The sequence below is a fragment of the Pagrus pagrus genome, assembly GCF_965226575.1.
Source record: "Pagrus pagrus genome assembly, chromosome: 7".
NCBI classification, from domain to species: domain Eukaryota; kingdom Metazoa; phylum Chordata; class Actinopteri; order Spariformes; family Sparidae; genus Pagrus; species Pagrus pagrus.
This window is the reverse complement of record NC_140191.1, coordinates 24,589,686-24,609,343: the sequence shown is the minus strand read 5'-3', so window position 1 is coordinate 24,609,343 and position 19,658 is coordinate 24,589,686. Positions and strand designations below refer to the sequence as shown.

Here is a 19,658-nt window from a genome sequence, read left to right as displayed (position 1 = left end):
GCGCATGTATGTGGCGCTGGGGACAATCGTTCACTGTCGCCTCTTCTCTTGTCTGGACACTTTAGACTAAACACGCACACACACACACATGAACACACCAGCTGATCCTGCTGATAGGAAGCGATGGAGACATAAGTGAGACAAAGACACGGTGACATATGTGCGCGCATGCGTGTGTGGACTTTCAGTGACAGGGACAACACCGCGGGGACAAACTTTTCTGCTTCTCCTTTTTTCGCCCTCGATCTTGTCCTCGGTGTTTCGCACACACACACACACACACACACACACACACACACACACACACGGGTTTTTTTTCCACTCACGGTGCGTTCAAGTGCTCCCATAGGATCCGTCATTTCCGTGATTGTGATCAAAAATTCCCTTTTTATTTTGGATGGGGGAAGACAGCTGGAACTCTGGGGGATGTCTGATGATCTCATGTGTTTCATCACAAGACCATTTATGAGTATTTTTTGTTCCAGTGTACGTCCTTATAGATGAGTGAATTCTGGGAAATGAAGTGGAAGTTGATCTGACTTCACCAACACATCATGTCATGCAGTTGGACATATATGATCATGTGTCACCTATTAGTTACATGAATAAAGGTAGAAGCAAACAATTAGGACTGTTACTGACAATTATTTCATATTAATTTGTTCGGTCCCAAATTCACTTTGGTCAGGTTTTAAAATCAGGACATGTAGATGGGCCAGACATCTGAATCAGCAGCTTGTTCAAAACTTTATTGATAAATGAATATAATAATAAAAAAATAGCAGTGCGTGTGTATATGGTGACTTATATGAACATTGCATCAATAAGTAAATATATCCAAGACATACACGCACATTTAATCTGTCTGTAGTTTACATATTTTCTTATATATTACATTCTCAGAGGTTGCTCCTGTACCTGGAGTCAGTCTCTAAATTGTCAGAAACATTTCCCAGAGTTAAAAATGAGTGTCTTGTTCTGTCATGAACAGTCCAAAATCAATGGTTGTACTATAAACGAAAAAGAAAAGCAGCCCATCCTCACTCTTAGAGAGGCTGAAATCAGCAAATGTTGAAATTCAATGAATCACTCATCATAAACTTATTGCTGAGTCAATTTAATTCAATTGACTAATCAACCAAACCTACCAGTTTCTTAAATGAGCTAATCATCAACACACCTATCCCACAAGTCAATATATATATATATATATATATATATATATATATATATATATATATATATATATATATGTATATATATATATATATATATATATATATATATATATATATATATATATACATATATATATGTATATATGGACTGCATCAGTGAGCTCCCTACTGGTATTTACTGCTTCAATTTACTTTGGAATTCCCACGTTTTGCCAATTTCACCTCTTGAGTCGCGGCATTTCCGACGACAAGTGAAGGCAGCGCCAGTGAAACGACAAGAGACGAGTAGAGAGAGAGAGAGAGAGAGAGAGAGAGAGAGGAACCTGTACTGCTCCACAACACAAGGAGAGAGAGAGAGAGAGAGAGAGAGAGAGAGAGAGAGAGAGAAATATTCGCCTGAGATAATAATAATTGTTGACGGTCTGTGCAGAGTTGAAGCTCGGGTCGCGATTGTCAGCCGCTGCACTGGAAGATATCGTGACAGAGAGTCTCCTCTCATCTCTGCTGGATCTGGACTCTTTACATTTGTTTTTTTTTTGGAGGGGGAGAGCTGCACCGGTCTTCTTCTTCTCTTCTTTCTAACTGGTAAGGAAGTGAAGTGAATATCACTATTATTGTTTGTTGTGTTGAGGGTGCGTTCGTCGGACTGAAGCTGCTGCTGCTGCTGCTGCTGCCAGTAGTGCAATCTTTGTCTATCACAGACTCTTTGGTTTTTTTTTAAATTTTATTTTAACCCGGTCGTTTCCTTTAAGAGTGAAGAGAGGACTGATTAAGAAACGGGCAGCAGGCAGAAGTAGTACATGTGCTGCAGCGGAGATAGGGGGTCATTTTGAGGAATGCCTGGCTGATAAGAGAGTGGGAGACGGAGCTCACCGTGATCCCGTGGTGGTGCGTTTAGGAAGGCTGCCATGCAAATAGCAGGCAGAATAAGTTGCTGAATTAAAAATGATAGCGATGTTACAAGTTGCACGAGAGGGCTGTGAACTTATCAGCAGCCTCCGTGTGAGAATTACAGCTACAGCATAGGTGATAAAAAGCCGTAAAGGTAAACAATCATAGCTGTTAGACATTAAAGTTACCTTTTATGGGAGTATAATTGGATTGTCACAGGGATTCTCCCTCAGGGGCAGGCAGGCAGGAGTAGTTATCAGAGGAGATAGTTATGTAAAGGCACATAGTTTGCAGTAGAGACACAGAGAGAGAGAGAGAATACAGCGCGCGTGCATGTGCGCGCGCGTGTCCACAGCCTCATTTCCATGTTTATAGTTTTGGGAATACAAATGATGAAGGAGGGGGGAAAAAAACTAGGTGTTGTCTCATCTGGTGTAATTTTGACTTTGCATAGTCACCTGCTGACACACACACACACACACACACACACACACACACGCGCGCGCTATAATAACCCTGTTGTCACTTGTGTGTGGTGCCTTTAGTGTGTTTGGTGACGCACACTTTGTATTTTTGATTGTTTTCCCTCATATGCATGTGATCATCAGCTGTGAGTTTCCTCTTCCTGACAGCATTTCCTCCTCCTCCTCTCTCCTCTGATATCGACTTTCTGCGGTGTACTGCTTCTTTCTCCCTAGTTGTTTAAAGATATTTTCCCCCGTGTCAGGTCGCACACACAAACACACACACACACACACACACACACACACACACACATACAGAAAGAGAGGGAGGGAGGGAGGGAGGGAGAGACACAGTGTTGTTTTGCAGACAGGATTACATTGTCTCCCCCATGTCAGATTTCAGACATTATGTTAAACATTTCTTCTACAGCCTGCAGCTCTCACTGTGTGGTTGCACTGCTGGATACGACGCCCGGCAACGAGGCGCAAACAACAATAAATGATCTAACTTCCCCAAATTGACTGTTAGATAAAAAATAGTCCTTAAGAGCGCCACCTGTTCTCCAACCCAGGAATAGATTTTTTTGTTCAGGTAAACACATTTAGTCAGTGGAGCTTCAGGGGAAAATGTAAAGAATTGCCTTTTCTGAGCATTTAATTGTGTTCTGTGTTAATGACAGTACTGGCAGACTTTATGTCATGCTTGTTTGTTCACGTGTGTTCGAGGGAAAGCCACAAACCAAAGATTTCAGTGTGGGAGTGTTTTTTTTTTCTTAGCTGCTTATGTCATGTCAGCGTCTCAACACTGTCAGGTCTGAGATCACTTGTTGAGCGCTGTCAAAAGAGGAACATGAGCCACGTTTAAATGTGACATACTTGTGGCTATCAGCGGGCTATTACAAATGTGATTCATGCTGAATCAAGCTAGCGTGGCTGAAATATGACAGTCTGCAGAGGAGAACGAGATTTTTTTTTTTTTTGGAGGGCCCGTCGCAGATGCCTCATACTCACAAACTGATCCCTGGAGAGCTCACACATGACTCGAGTGAAGCTTTTTTGTATCTGACTGCCTTCCACCATTGTGCCTCTTTTCATACGCTGAATAAATGCTGCATACATCGGGCTTTTGTCAATAGGACTGTTTGTCTGTTGTAAGCTGCCTGTGTGCTTACTTTCCATCCCCGCTCTTATCACGATCAAACTTTCAACTCTACCACGACTCTTTATCTCGGCCAAAGACTCGGCTGTTTTGCAAAGTTCACCCCACGCCTCCCACACCCTCCACCCCACCCCACATCCCCAAACCACCGTCCCATTCCCGTTCCTGTATCTGTGGGAGTAAAATTAGCAATTTCATTTTTTGTCCTCTCCCCTCAGAATGTGGAAGTGTTTTATTGGTGTGGTGAAAAACAATGAGGACAAGGCAGGGCTTTGTGGTGGCAGAAATGCATTTTTAACCCATGTGAATGAATGGTGCCTCACATTCCACAGCAGCAGGCCCTTTACTGAAAGGCAGCACTAACTCGGCTGTTTTCATTACTCATTACTGCCTTGTGCCTTTTCACCATGGACATAGTCATTTACCTTCACCAACTGAGAGGGGGGTTCCACACTATAAAGACTCTGTCATAGGAGTTTTGCTTAGAAATATCAATGTTTGTTTATGGGGCAGACCTTTGTTTTTAACTGTTCTTTAAAAAGTATTGAATTCAACTTAATGAATTTTGTCTTACTCAGCAAGAGCGAGTTAATATTAAAGGGGCTATAATCAAAACATAAATATTAACAATGTGTCAAAAAACTATGTTCAATGACAAACGTGTTGCTCAAAGAGATGATTTCTAAAATGTTTAGCTAATTGTCTTTGTTTTCTGGACTGCAACCTGCTGTTTTGATTCACTCTCAGAACTAGCCTAAACTCTAAAGCTAAAGTTAGCAACTAGCTAACTTTGTCTAGAGTAATGGATTTGTCTTGAACAAATAGGCCTCCCTCAAAACAAAATTGGCAAACTAAGAAATCGGAGCATTAAGCAGAGATTTAAAGCGATTTAAGCTAATTGTTTTGGTTTTCTGGCCCACACATTAACTGTTTTGATTCACTCTCAACACACTCTAAAGCTAAAGTTAGCAACTAGCTAACTTTGTATTGAGCGATTAGCTTTCAATTGAGCAACTAGCTCGAGACAAAAAAAGCGACTAATAAAATTGAAGCATTTAGCAGCAGATATTTCCATCAGGTGTTTAAGTAAACCTCACCAGAGCTAAAAGAGAGCAAATATTGGACTTACATTCATCAGGTGGCTAGAAACACGACCCCAAACGAATGCCTATGTTGCTCCGTAACAGCTGGATGTGTAAATGAGCCACTGTCTGCCAGCATGTTTGCCGTATCAACTAAAGAGTTGATGATAAAGTCAGTGCTGTTAGCTTGTTACTTAATCCCTTAATGCAGGTTTGAGACTGAAATACTGGTTTATGAACTCAGTCCATCTTTCTGGTTGATATAATGCAAGACATAGATGGCATTTACTCTTGTTATCCGGTGTTGTTAGTAGCCTACATTTGGACTGGAATACTGACAAGTGTCAGCATGGGTCGAGCTCTCTGTGGGTGGTTACCAGCACCTTTGTGGAATTCACGTCTGGAAGCGTTCCAGTCGGGTTGCACACGTGCAGAGATGTGTCAGAGGCTCGAGTCCATTCAATCTACGACCCGTGCACCTGTTCTGTAGAGTGTAATTGCTCCCCATGCTTTGACTCCACTTCCTCATCTCTGTCCAAACTGCTCCTGTTGATGTTGGCTTTGAACTAGAATGAATGTGAAAAAAAGTGAAGACATCAAGTCACAAGACGGCATGTTTTTCCTTCCGAGCAAGTTATTCTGAAGTCTTAAAGCATCCTGTTCTTTCTCTCAACTCCTCCTTGTTATGCTTTAGATTGTATCAATCCTGTCTACATGAAAGTGAAGATGTATCTGCCTGCGCCGGCTTAAATAACTCTCCGTGGCATATTGAGGTTGGATTATGGAAAGCAAACAAGTGCAAACCTATTTTAGCAGCTGTTCCTTTTTAGGTTGGGTATGAAACAGAAAATAAAAGAAGCGCGTCTCTCTTTGCTGGTGGTCCAGACACTCGCATCATTTTAATATGAGGTCTAGTGTCTGTTCCGTGGTGACGGCATTGATTCCCTGCTGCATGGTGGGGGTTTCCACTCTGAAAGGGCAATCTCTCTGTGTTAGCCTAGAAACACCAAGCTCCTGGATTAAATTATAAATGAGCCCCTCCATGGGAAACACACTGCTTACTCAGAAGGAATTTACATCGCCTGCCACTGTCATACTACACATGGATGTGTCCGAAAAACATTCTTGGTTGCTCATTTTCTTAAAAACTTTGCTAACAGGTGGGTGGTTAATCCCTTTATTTGGGTCACACCTCCATCATCCCCACCCTGTGCATCATCCCCACCCTGTGGATCAATAGGGTCTCTGTTAAGCCAAGCAGCACTGTCCAGGTAGTAAAGTGCGAAGCCTGATAGCTGTTTAAATTAGACCTGAAGAAAATGATGTAGTAATCGGAGGATTAAGATAGGAGAGGGGTTAGAGCTGGCGGGGGGTTAGGGGAGCCGCTGGCGGGGGTGGGGGGGTGGGGGTTTAGTCACAGGGCCATTTTAGGTGGTGAGGAGGTGGGGGAGGAACGTGGTGGTGGGGTTGCGTAGGGCTCAACTGTTGCGCATACTGATATTTCTTTCACCAAAGCTGCCGATGGTTGAAACTTTGCATTGAGATTGTAATCATCAAACATCGCAATCATGAGAAAAGATTCCGTTTTTCACCAGAAGGTCAACGTTGCTCTGGTGGGAAAAACCCTCTGAGACAACAGAGGACTCCAGAAACTTCCCAGTGAAAGCCACAAGACACGGATTCATACTGAATCATAGAAAGTACAAAGTGAGTTATTGAGAAAAAGAACAATTTATGAACAATTGATGTTTTAGAAGAAATAAGGAGATATTCAGAAACGGAATCAAGTGAAAAAGAAAACTTGACACTTCTTGTTTCCTGTGGTTATTTAACATGGCCTTTGTCAGGGCTTCTATAAAGATAACAGTGTTATTCACACAGGTCCTGTCATTACCCAAAGTAACAACAGCTGAATGTGGGTGTGGAAACAACCCACACTAATTAGTCTGAGCTGAATTCCAAGTTTTTTTTTAAATTTTCATTAAATACTCCTAAAGGCTACAGTGCAAGTGTTATCACCACAGTTGTTTAACATTTAAAGCTTAACGCAGTCAATTGAAATGAAAACAAAAAGCCCACAAAACAATTAGGAGCTACCGTACGTGACCGAAGTAGAGCAGACACTAAATAAAGTCCACGCTGAGGTAAAAACAAAGTGAAACACCTGACACCTGCAGTGATTATAGGAAACATGTCGAGTCACTGGACGTTGAGATCACCTCCAGTGACGAGCACGATTCTTAAATATCTTCAGTGACGAAAGAAGATGATTATAGTTGTACTGTGATGTGCAGCTATTTTTATCAGTGTGAGCTGCAGTTATCAAGTGTTTATCAAGTGGTTTAACATAAAAACTACCTTAAAGGTGCAACATGTAGTGATGAGGAAGAAGATAAAAAGGTCAAGATCCTCATTTTCATGACTGAATAAACAAACTGACCTTGGACGACACGATTTCTTTTTTTTTTTTATATGTGGCGGACCCTGCCACCTTTCAAGCTTCAAACAGTGTTCTGGGACTTTATTTTCTTGTTCTAGCTATTTTAAAACACTGCAATTGTGTGATAGTGTTTGTGCTGAAGTTTTCCTACGTCGTCTTCATCTCACATGTGTGTTAGTGGTGGGCAGTGTATCAATATTATATCATTATCGTGATATGACACTTAGATTTTGGATATCTTCATAAGTATGTTGTTTCCTGGCGTTGAAGGCTGCATTACAGTAAAGTGACGCATTTTGACAACTGAGTCATTATACCCACATTACTGATGATTACTTTGTGAAAGTACCTTTAGTCATCCCTGCAATATTGTCACAATATCAGTATCGAGGTATTTGGTCAAAAATGTTGACGTTGACATTTGATTATGTTGTCTGGTCCTACACTGTAAAATCTGACTGGAGGAAGCCAATTTACCAAGTAAAGTGAACTAATAGATTTAAGGTGTGTTTAAGGTGTTTAAGGCTTGTTCAGCTTAAATTTAACAGTCCACTTTACTTGGTAATTCTGAGGTAATCGGCTTGCTGAAAGTCAACTTTTCAAATTTACAGTTTAGCATTTGTGCTTTTGAGGAAAATATGGAGATGTATATCTTGTATCGTGTGTGTCTTTGCTGTTTTTCATTCAGCAAATAAGCCCACTGCCTGGTTGGACTATAACTACTACACGCTGCACTAATAAATATTAATTTCATCAACTGTGCAGAGGCTGAAGCCATCACTTCAATCAGAGGTGGACCACACTGAGTGGCTGGTAATCTGATAATCAGGGTTGGCTATCGACCAGATTTATCAGTGCAGCTCTGTTTGTATTAACTGAGGACGCTCACAGCGGCCGGGCCTGCAGTGATGCAAGCAGCTTCAGAGCTCCTCGGCAGTGACTAGATTTCACCAGTTGAGTTGAATCGGATGTGCTGGTGTTTTTTTTACATAAAGAAGAGGAGAATCTCGCTTCTTCGGTTCAAACAGAAGCTGCGTTATCCGTCACCGTCACTCATGTTGATTTTCCATCTTACACATTATTGATGATCCGATGAAATAACACTCACGAGCGCCGAGCGGCCCGAGCTGAATGCGCCGGATTCATTAGCAGCGCTTATCAGGTTTAGCTGACATAGTGATCATAGTTAATAGATTTCTGCCCGCGTCCGTGAACCGACGCTTGGCATTGTTGCCGTGATTGCTGCGGGATTAAAGAAGAGAAATAAGCTTAGCTGGGAGAAATAGCCCAGAGAACCACGTGGCTGTGATCAGGGATTGAGAGAGAGGGAAGGGGAGAGCTGCCGGGGGAAGGAACAGCACTCTTTGTCCAGCCCAGATGTCACTGTAGTAGACTACCATTATCGATCCACTGCTTCACACACACACACACACACACACATGCACACACACTCATACCTTTGTTAGATTGCATTAAAATGAGGATTTATGAAGGATACTCAGATCTGTTCTGTTCACAAAATGGATGTCTCAGTATAAAGAATTATTTTTTAACCAACATCACACAAAGCACCTGCTGCTTTGTCGTTTGTCAAATAAAGCAGCAAACCATGGACTTGTAATATAGATCAGTTTAAGGAGTATAGAGAACTATAACATCATTTATAAAAAACTGCTTTTTTCCTTGCCTCTGCATTCTTTCCACCCAGTCTATCTAATCTGTTTATCTCCCTGCGATACTGTGGCCTTCCTAATGGCCTTCTTCATATTTGATGGGCCACACAGGCCGGTGTTTTGCAGGGGTGACGGCCAGGCTCGGCAGGGAGGGGACGTGGCACCCAAACTTAATCCAAACTCACAGCAGCCCAGAGGGCATTAAGGGTGGGTGGGGGTTGGGTGGACTGTTTCCTAAAGCAGGAGAGGCTCCTTTTTAAGCATTCACCATTCTGTTCCAGTTAATAAACACACACTGGAAAGTCAGTCTTAGATTCTAGAAAATGAAGGGTCCTCTGACTCCTCTAATGTACAGGAAGTGCTGTCTTTGTTTGCAGCGTTTTTAGAAACAAAGAGAAGAAGAAGAAGTAAGCACAGAGAGCTCGAACGAACAGAATAATCCATGATTTGTTTGCCAAGAAGTTTCTTAGAAGCTGAAATACGACAGTCGGAAACTGTACAAGGGAAAAAAAAAACTTTAAAAGGTATTTTGCAACCTTTCTTTCTCGCTTTGGTTTCACTTTGATGCAAATATGTAACTGCTACCTGCTCCACCCCTTTAAACAGACACACAAACACACACACACACACACACACACACACTAATCGCCCTCGAGGAACCACCGTTGCTTGTCTATTTAAGTATGAAAACAACTTTAAATACATCAAACTCGTACATCTGTCCTCTACTTTCCTATCCCTCATTACTGCCCCGCATTCATTGCATCGTTTTCATCATCTATTAGTCTGTAAAAGTCTCTTTACTCTTTTTTTTGGACAAAGAGTGGAAGAGAGTGGATGTAGTTAGTGCAGATTGAAGGCCAGTGATGTCGCATGTCTGACCAACTCAGGGAAACAAGCTGGAAATGTCTCCAGGCTACTGCAGCTAATCATTCAGCGCACAGAGGAACTGATCGTTAGTCGCTGATGTCAGCCTAACCTTGCCGCGATGCGTTTGAGTGAATGTGTGTGTGTGTGTGTGTGTGTGGGAGAGGGGCGTACGGACGGACGGACGGAAGTTTTGACTTCATCCTGTCAATGTTTGTTTTTCTGATCATTATAGACGAGAACAATACGATTCCTTTTCTCCAATTATGGGATTATACAAATGCAGCAATCGTTATAACAAATTCATGCTCGCAAAGAACCATATAAAAAGGGATTTCATTGCTTTTTAAATGAGCAGGGCTTCTGTACAAGGCTGTTATTGACGTGCCTGCATGTCACTATTGTTTTGTCCTCTTGCTGTGGGAAAGAAAAGAAACCCTGCTCGGGCAGGGCAGACCCACTCATATGGAAATATAGAGGACAGTTTGACCACTCCCGTCGGCCGTCTAGAGAAGAGTCAAAAGAATGAATAGCAAGTGAACACATTTGTGCAATTTTAAAAGCTTTATCACCACCTGAATGGAAGAGCAAGGAAATGAGGGCAGTACTTGCGATAATGACACCAGTCTTACTACTTTTGTTTTTATACTTAAAGGGGCACTTTGTAGTTTTGGAGAAGAAATTCAAACTGAATCTTAATATTTACAAGATTAATGAGGTGATAATAGAAACTCAGAAAGATTTTTTTTCCCATAACTGAATAAACAAGCTGTTCTCAGAGGAAAATAAGGTCCCAGAACACTGTTTGAGGCTAGAAAAGTGGCAGGGTCCGCCACATATAAACAAAGTAAAACAGTATGAAATTGTGTTGTCCTTTAAGGTCAGTTTGTTTATTCAGTCGTGAAAACAAAGAGTTTGTTTATCTAGTTTGCTTAGACATAATAAAGACCATCTTTCTATTCTGATTAAAATTTCTTCCCCAAAACTACAAAATGCACCTTTAACTCTGCATCGAGGGGATTGAAGAGGCATTAGGAAACAGGCTATTGGGAGCAGTATAGAGGAGCTTAGGCAGTGTGAAGCGGGGCTTTAGGGTCACTGAGGACAGAGGTGAGGAGGGGGAGGAGAGGGGGGAGGGTCGCCCAGGGGCTAATGAGCTCACCCCAAATCCACATGTGGATCAGAGGTAGAGTTCAACTCCAAGCATGCGTGCAAGATGAACGTGAGTCGGATGCGAGCGCAGGTTGCAGGCGTCATGAGGAAAGAGGAACAATAAGCAAAAAGCCTCGTCTTCCTCCCTTTTTCATTCCTTCATCCCCCTTCACCTCGATCATATGCATGCAAGAAATAGCAAAGAAAACCTCTCACGGATATAAATAGCACAAACACTGGCCTCTCAATCACTTCAGCCTTGTTATGACTGTGAGTGATGTTCATAACATTATTCACTCAAGCGAGACCCTTGTTGTAGCCCGGGCTTTGTTCATGTTGGGAAATCAGATCGCAGAGATTTTCTTTTTCCACAAGATGGATGTATTACATAATATTAAAGGGAAAGTGTGCAGATTTTACACAACAAAGTCTGTTGACAAGTGAAAACAAGTTGTATAAACCCTTTAGCGGCCCCAGAGAGAGCCGCACAGTCTGTTAAGTTGCCTCGAGTGACACAACTCGACGTCGAACGGGGCCGAAGAGTTTGAAACGAGGAAGTAGCTCACTCCTCATCATCGCTTGAGGCTGTCGGCTCGAGGCTACCGCGCTTCTAGCTTAACGCACCCAAACCTCCGGCAGACATGACTAAGCCTAATGTGAATAAATCTTCACCTCATCTGTGAACACTTCTGCCCAAGTCATGTAGATAGATTTTCATCGAAAAACGATGAAGACAACAACGCCCATGATCCCACGCTACTTTCGTCCTTTGTTTTGTTTTGATTGAGAGACCGCTACTGGCTGAAATTACATACTTTTTTTGTTTGGCGTTTTTGGAAGCCTGAAGAAACCATGATTGTGGGCGATGTAGGCGCCAGCGTTAGGCAAGAAAGAAGAACACGGGGAAACAAAAAAGATGATATCTATGGTTCTGCTACATCGATTTTTTACAATCTTACTGTAAATCTGCGTTTTTTCGTGCACCGCGACTAAATGTCTTCCTTTGACTCCTGTGCTTCACATTAAAAGTGGAACTCGATAACCGTGTTTTAAAAGTGTACGTGGCAGTCTAAACATGGAGTGATGACTTATTATATCCAGGATATTTAAGAGCAGGAACAGCAGATTTTTCTACCTCGTCTGGGTTTGTGCTCCCACATTGTGTTTCCTGGGCTGCTGTTCGCTACCTCAGTTCCCAGCTGCCTCGCTGTCTGTCTATTGCTCGGGGGCCTTGCAGTCAACTACACAGGGAAGAAGAGACCAAAGACAGGGAGCTTTTTAGTACTCCTGCCCTCCCCACCATCCCACCACCACAACACACACAACCCCACAGCCCCACATCTACCACCACCAGCAGCAGCACCACCACCTTTTTCCACTGGCTCTTGATGTTGTGTAAAGAATCCCCCAGCACACTCACACCCTCCCTTTAGCTATCCCCCTGGCCTCAGTGCCCTGTTCCCACATTGTATCCAGATGTGAGGAGGATAGTGGAGGGGAGGAAGGTAGGGGCCCCTGGTAGTGCCCTCCTCCACCCCCCAGCCTCAAACGCACCATCCCCAGCTAAACACATCCCAAGACTGGAGCTTTTTCCAGTATTATCAGCTCAGAACTAGAAACAAATGAGTGAGATATCTCACTCTAATCTTCAGACTTTCATTTCAATATTCCGTGAGGTTTTGAGTCGTGCACGCAGGCACAAGCATCTATATAAAGAATCATCAGCTACTGCATCATCCCAGTGACTGCTTCTGTTTTTTCCCCTAAACTAAAACCATAGAGATGAAAATCTGTTGCTCTTGAGGCCGACTGGCTGTGATCATCTAATCCCCGGCCGTAGAACTCTATTTAAAGAGCGTAGCCGCTAATCCCATCAGATTATACCTGACCAACCCCACAAAATCACCCAATTAATAGTCTTAAGTGTGGCCACAAAAGACCGTCTTCCCTAAAAAACACAAAGCCCCAATAAATCACATCGACCAATCTGACCCATTTATGGAGTCATAATCTCACACTTGGTCTGAAACAGAGGACAGGAGGATGGGAGCTTCAAAAAACATTTCTGCATTTTTGTTAAATCAGATTACTTTGAAATGTAGTCAGTTACTGAATACAAATTACATGACAATTTTTGGAAATGATTGGATTACTATAAAATGGAATCTTATCTGAATATTTGTAGATTACTTTTGGATAACTACAAGATCAAACATTGAAACTAGTGACCCTTATACTAAAAAAGTGATCGCAGCCACTAAAATTTGAGCTTTTAAAATCTGTAGCGGTGCAATGTGTTAGAATTTTAGTTGGAAACATTTGGAAATGAAGTAAAATTACCAACAGAATGTGAAGAAATAACAGTTTTGACATTCTGTCATTTATGTTTTGTTTTGCAGGGATATCTACTGAAGTTAGCATGCTAACCTGCTAGCCCCGGACTGCACTGGTCCAAAGATACCTCGCTAGTGTTCGCCCCCCAGTGTTCTGAGTTCACGGTTCGGACCGCTAGCTGACCCGTCCACTGAGCTTATTAGCTAATGGCAGCTACAGTTAGCAGCAGTTAGCGGTTACCCTTGTGATATGCTGCCCCCTGTTTGTTTTGAGTATGAATTTGACAGGTGGCCAGTTTTTAGGTACTGCACCTTTAAGTATCTCAAAACATTTTCAATGCCAAAAAAATGCATTTAAACATCCACTTACATCATGTAAAATCATATTACCATTAACAAAAAACTGTAACACACTATTCATGAATTAAATTTGCCATTTTTAAAAATGTCTGAAAAAAAAAATCTGATTACATAATCCAAATGACATGTTATCAGTTACTTTCAAACCCCACAGCCGGCTACTGTACATACTCTGATATGAGTTCTTATAAACGCATATTTCACAACTAGGTTTGAGGCTGGAGCCCCACAAGCAGTCGCTGTGCTGAGGTTTAAATACCTGGACAGCTGGCTCCACAGGCATCATTGTCCCAGATAGATCTGATACATACTTGCATGTATTGGGACTTCGGAAAGCAGCTACTGCCAAGTCCTTAGTTGAAGCAGCAGAGAATTTGGTGCCAAGTATCAGTATCTTTTAAAAAGCACCATTTTGCATGTTAATTCCAGATAGTTAGTGTGGAAAAGCCCCCAAAACAGCTTTTCATACAACATCATTAAACAACCTCTTCTGCTGCTGCTAATGTAGGAGCAGTTCAGAATATCTCAGAGTGATTTCTATTAGTGAGGATTTGATTAATGCTAAAATCTGTAATCAACAATATCAGATACATAACATTGAGTGGGCCCTGTCTGATCTGCATTAAAGGGCCATTATCATCTTGTTGTACCAATCAATCTCATGTGTAAACTGTTTGGCACAAGTTCAGCTCACATTCATTGCTGTTGATGATCTCAAACCATTTTTTTTTATATCATCACTCATTTTTTTTTATCATCACTCTATTTTCCTTCTTTCATACCCACAGCACTGTTCGATTGGCTTATCTTAGATTCATACTTAAACAAACGAGTGAACCAGAAGACTCCATCTCTTTATGTTTGTGTCTCTAGGAATGAGTTGTCTCCATTTTTAGTAACCCATCTCGCGGTCTTTGAGTCTGGGCTCGGCGCGGTGTGTTGTGTAAAGCTGTCCACTGGTGCGATGTGGAGAGAATGACAGTGTGTGTGTGTGTGTGTGTGTGTGTGTGTGTGGTGTGTGTGTAATCTGCGGTCGCTTATTTCTTGTGTAACAGGCCTGCCGGTTTGTAGCAGTGGCCAGTTGGCTGGTTGGCTGGCTTAATGGCTGTTTTGCTGCCTGGCTGGTGCAGGTAACTCCCATTAGAGGCGTCTGATCTCTCCGGGGGGAGAGCAGCGCAAACACGGCTGCTTGATGCAACATTTGCTTTCTCCTCAGTCGCTGGTGCTGATTTAATAGTTCAACATTAAGTGCGGTGCAGAGTGGAGCTGATGTTCTCGGATGTTTTGCACAGTTTTGGAAAGGAATGATACTCTCAACTACAATTATCTTTAATTTCTCCTCACACTTTCATTCTTGTCAAAAAGCCTCTCATAAATGGTGCAGCTAGTGTTATGCTTGTACAAATGCAACTACTACTTTTAGTGACAGCCTATTTCATATTTCCTGAGCTGGCCTGATTTACTAATATTAACTTTTTGCACGACTCTGCGTTGAGAGACTATAGATGTCTTTGTGTCACATATTGGCTTACAAACTGAGGCACATGCTGTATGTTACACCAGTTGCTGTCTCTGAGCGGTGAAGCCGCTGGCTGGCTCACAGCTGCCAGCCAGCATTTTACACTACAGTTGTCCTCAATATCAGGGTCAGTCCCATTAGCAATTGATTATTCGTGTCTAACAGTGACAAACACAGAGCCGCCACAGGCTCGGTGCTATATTGTACATGTCATAATAAGGGCTGTAAATAGAATCCCTGGCTAGATGATGGTTTGACTTTTGAGCCACACACAGGATTGATTGATGAACGAAATACACGGTCGGCTAATGCAGCTTCATAAACACACTGTAAGAGCTAAGGAAATAAACAAAGCTAGACTGCACAAATTCACTCACAATTTTTTTTTTTTTTACTTATTTCAATCAAGAAACACCTTGTATTTGTCGGTATTTTACTTTTTTTGCATGCTCGCTCACAATAAGTTATGATGCCGACAATAGCAGATATCTTTCCTACGTTCACCATCTTAGTTAAGTAACATGCTAACGATTGCTAATTAGCACAAAATTATTGAAATAACAAATAGACATGTTGCCTACTTTTGTAAGTAGGTAATGAAAAGTGTCGGGATCTTCAGAGTTATTACAATTCATCTGGAGGGGGACGACAATGTCTGCCCCACATTACATGGCAATTCATTTAATAGTTAAAAGCTTATCGCTCAAAACCACGAACGTTACAGTGGCACTAAATGATGTGTTTGAGGAAGTAAAATTAAAAATTCATCCAGTCATAAATATACAAACAAAAGCCGATAAAGGACAGTTTACTTCATTTGAAATACAAATTCAGGTAGTTCGAAAACTTTTATCAAGTTGCTATAAAGTTTTCACTTGATAGCAGTCTGTCACTATTATTAACCCACTGACGATTCGTATCTTATTGCCAGGCAGGTTGTCAGCCTGACAGTCATGCCACTGTAGGTGCTGCGTGCTTCCAGATGTTGATCTGGTAAATCCACTACTGTCTAAACACAGCAACTGGTGCAGATCAGGTTGTGCCAGTGGGGTTATTGCAAACAGGCGGGTTGAGGAATGCTGCTTGTTTACCGACAGGATGCTGCGATCTGGTTTTCTTTAACCCACCTGCACCAGAGAGGAGAGTGAAGCAGAGAAATGGCTGATTCGGCTACATAATGGAGTTTTTGCCACTTATTGTTGCATTTACGACCCTTCGAAACATTATTTACAGTCATTTGTCTTGAATGTAATCACTTACTAATATTTTCCTATTTTGAACTTTATACACACCATCTATGTAGGTGTGTTTCACATCGCAACCAATGCCTCTTTCTTGAAATCCCTTTTCCAGTCAAACCTCTGACACAGTTGGTTTCATAGAAACACTGAGAGTTAGCGTCCTTTTTTTTAGTGGTTAAAACGTCCAGCTCTTTAGTGGGAGATTTCTTTGACTTTTAATGTCTTTAAACACAAAACATCTGTCAAAACAGAGGAAAAAGTAAGTCAAATCATCTCGAGAACTCACCATTTCCCACACACAGCCACCCACAGGCCCGAGTACACACATGTGCTGTGCATACCTCTGCACACAAACCTACTTTTTTGCACTGTACAGCTTAGGTTGACTGGGGGCCTAGGGGGTTAGAGTTTAACTATACTAGCAGATTGTCTCTGTAGGACGATTGGATGACTGTTAAGAGAGAGAGAGTGGATCCTGGCCAATTTCCTGTGCTGTGGTTACACTGCAGAGAATATCTGTCATAACAAGCCGTGTAGTCTGGTATTGACTCTTTTCAATCATTCCTCCTTAAAGAAAAGTTGCACTGAGAAAACACCAGACAGAGCTAATAACCATAAAGACACATTTGTTTGTTGTAGCCATCTTGTCATCAGACAGTGGTTAATCAATAGTGCTCAAAAGTACTCCTGTATGATGGACACTATCTGCAGTGTGCAGCCCGTGGCCTGCATTTCTCTCTCTTTCTTGCTCCCCGTCTGCCTCGATCTCTCACATCTCCCTCTCTCCCTCCTTCTCAGTCAGCTCTTATTATCCCAATCTATCTCCTGCCGTGACTTTACATCACTATTTACCACTTACCGTCCCTCTGCTGCCCTCCCTCTCTCATTATTTGCTCTGCCTTTTTCTTGCTCTCCTTGACATGCATCTCTCCGCAGACGCTGCCTTGTTTTTCCTCGGTATTAGTTTAGAGTTTTTCCACTGGGTGGGTTAACAAGCCGGCATGATTTCATCAATGTGAATCAGTCAGCCTGATAAGACGTGACCCAGATGGGCTCTCCGGCTCTTTTTATACAGCCATCCATCACGACCACGTAGCCGCATAAGCTCTCACTCACGGGTAATGCCTGTCAGCCCGCGTATGAAAGAAATGTGTCATGTAGCTTCAGCGCACTCCGTAGAAAAACTCTGTGTCCCGTATAGAAGACTAACAGCGTTTGTTATTCTCATCTAGCAGCCCCAGTTCCTGTGTGGTGCTTCTTTTTTATTATTTTTGGCTATGAAGTCTTGGGCAGATGTTTCAGCACACACACACAAACACAAACACTCGAATATTCCTTTAGGGACTCATGATGGTCAATAATGAGTTTATGGTGACCTTATTGAACTGTGTGGTATTTTTTATTTCCAGTTGTATCGCTTTCATATTCCTGCAAAAATCCCACGGGGGACTTAAAGTATGTCTGTCGGACATAATAGTGAATTGAGTGAATTGTAAAATATTTTATTTTGTTGTCTCTTTTAATGGAATAGTTTGACATTTTGGGAACTGAACGTAGCTTTCTTGCTGAGAGTTCGATGAAAAGAGCAATACCCCTCACATACCTGCACAGTAAATAAGCAGCCTGTTAGCTTAGATTAGCATAAAGGCTGGAAACAGCTAGCCTGGCAATATCCAGAGGTAACAAAATCCACGTACCAAACTCCACAGTTAACATGTTATGTCTCATGATTCTTTTTTTTAAACCAGGTTGTAGAAACGTAGTTTTTAAAGAATTAATCTTTTTGCTTTTAGGCCAATTTTGCAGAGCAAGGCTAGCCGAACCCCCCTATTTCCAGTCTTTGTGCAAAGCTTACTGAATTCGCTTCCAGCAGTAGCTTCATAATTACCATACAGGCACGTCTTCTCATACAAGTCTTGCAAAAAAGTGGATTAGAATAATTCCTAAAATGTAGAAAAGTTTATTTATGATGGCCTTGTAATATGTATTTTTTTAATCTCCTGTAGTTTTAATTTAGGGCTAACATTATACACAATGTACAACAAAGTAACGTAATTTTTTGCCTCACGTCATTCACGCAAATTTGATCTCTTTAGGTTTGAACAGCCAATAGACGCTTTTCATGGCAGACCATTTTGACCTGTTAAAGCACGGCAAGCACAGGTGGCATTTATAACAAAAATGATGGCTGCATTCTATTTAGATGAGCTGGTTCAAGGGAGCTGGTATTGTGCATGCTCACTCACTGACATGGCTTACTGGTACACTTGATGGAATGGGGCCAAAGTTAATGTTATCGGTCACGTCTGTGCCTGATCTGCTTCGACAAGTCACTGCCTGTGTGTGTATGAGTGTGCCTATTTGTGTGTTTGTGTTCATCTTCAGCCTGAATGAACTCAGAACTCACCAGAAACTCCGGTTCTTTGAAATTTCGCTCCGGTCTCGCTCCTTTTAGTCTCTTTACATTCTTAGCAGATCCATAGAGCTCTGGAATACACACGGGTTGAAACACCTTCAGTTTGAATTCATTGTCTGATTTCTTTTTTCACTCGATTTTATATACAATCGTGCCGCTTTTTAGCTTTTTGTTAGACTTTTTGTATCATCCTTATGGTGCTCAGACGTGATCTTTGTATGTTTATTAACTTAATTATTCAAAGCAATTTGTCTTGAAAAACTGTCAAAATTAGGCTTATTGGTTAAGTTTCATCCGTTATAATTTTGTTTTGGCCTTATTACCCAGCAATATTATCACGAAAATACTACCAAAATTATTGTTAACACTTGCGTGTCTGTTACTAAGTTCAGCAAATCATGTTCTACGCTCGTCATAATAATTTCACCATAATGTTTCTATGATAATCCTTCAGGGATTTAGAGTGAATCCATAATGCACTCCATCTTCTTTTTCTGTGGCATCACACATTCACACACACTGTACGAACACACCGAGAGGGTTCAATACTCTACACCTTGCTGTGCACAACAACACTTTTTCCAGGGGATGGAATTTGATTTTACCCACAGGTTACTTTGTTTGGAGTTGTCCTTCTTTATAACGTCTATGTGTTTTTTCTTTCTTTTTCTTTTTTTTTTATTTGTTGGCGTGTGTGTTTGTACTTCAGAGCCGTGTGTGAACCACCTCGCAACAACAACAACTGCCTGTTGGAGCCCACACATTCTCTCTGTAGTAGAGCCATCAGGAGATTTCTGTGGAAACCCTCCCATCCTGCCTGCCAGTTTGTGTGCGTTTGTGTGTGTTTGTGTAAGTGTGTGTGTGTGTGTGTGTGTGTGTGTGT

The 19,658-nt window shown here is 41.8% G+C and overlaps 1 protein-coding gene across 4 annotated transcripts in view; it reads left to right on the top strand.

Moving 5' to 3' along the window:
• znf516 (zinc finger protein 516) overlaps window positions 1-19,658 on the top strand; it is a 70,203-nt gene that overhangs the window by 17,937 nt on the left and 32,608 nt on the right. For 2 of the 4 annotated variants that reach the window (XM_084358550.1, XM_084358553.1), the window contains exon 1: window positions 1,606-1,763. The exons of the other annotated variants lie outside the window; for them this stretch is intronic. The gene's annotated coding sequence lies outside the window, so the exon portion shown is untranslated. Of the gene's footprint in view, window positions 1-1,605; window positions 1,764-19,658 lie in introns of those variants that run through there. 4 annotated transcript variants of the gene reach the window in all.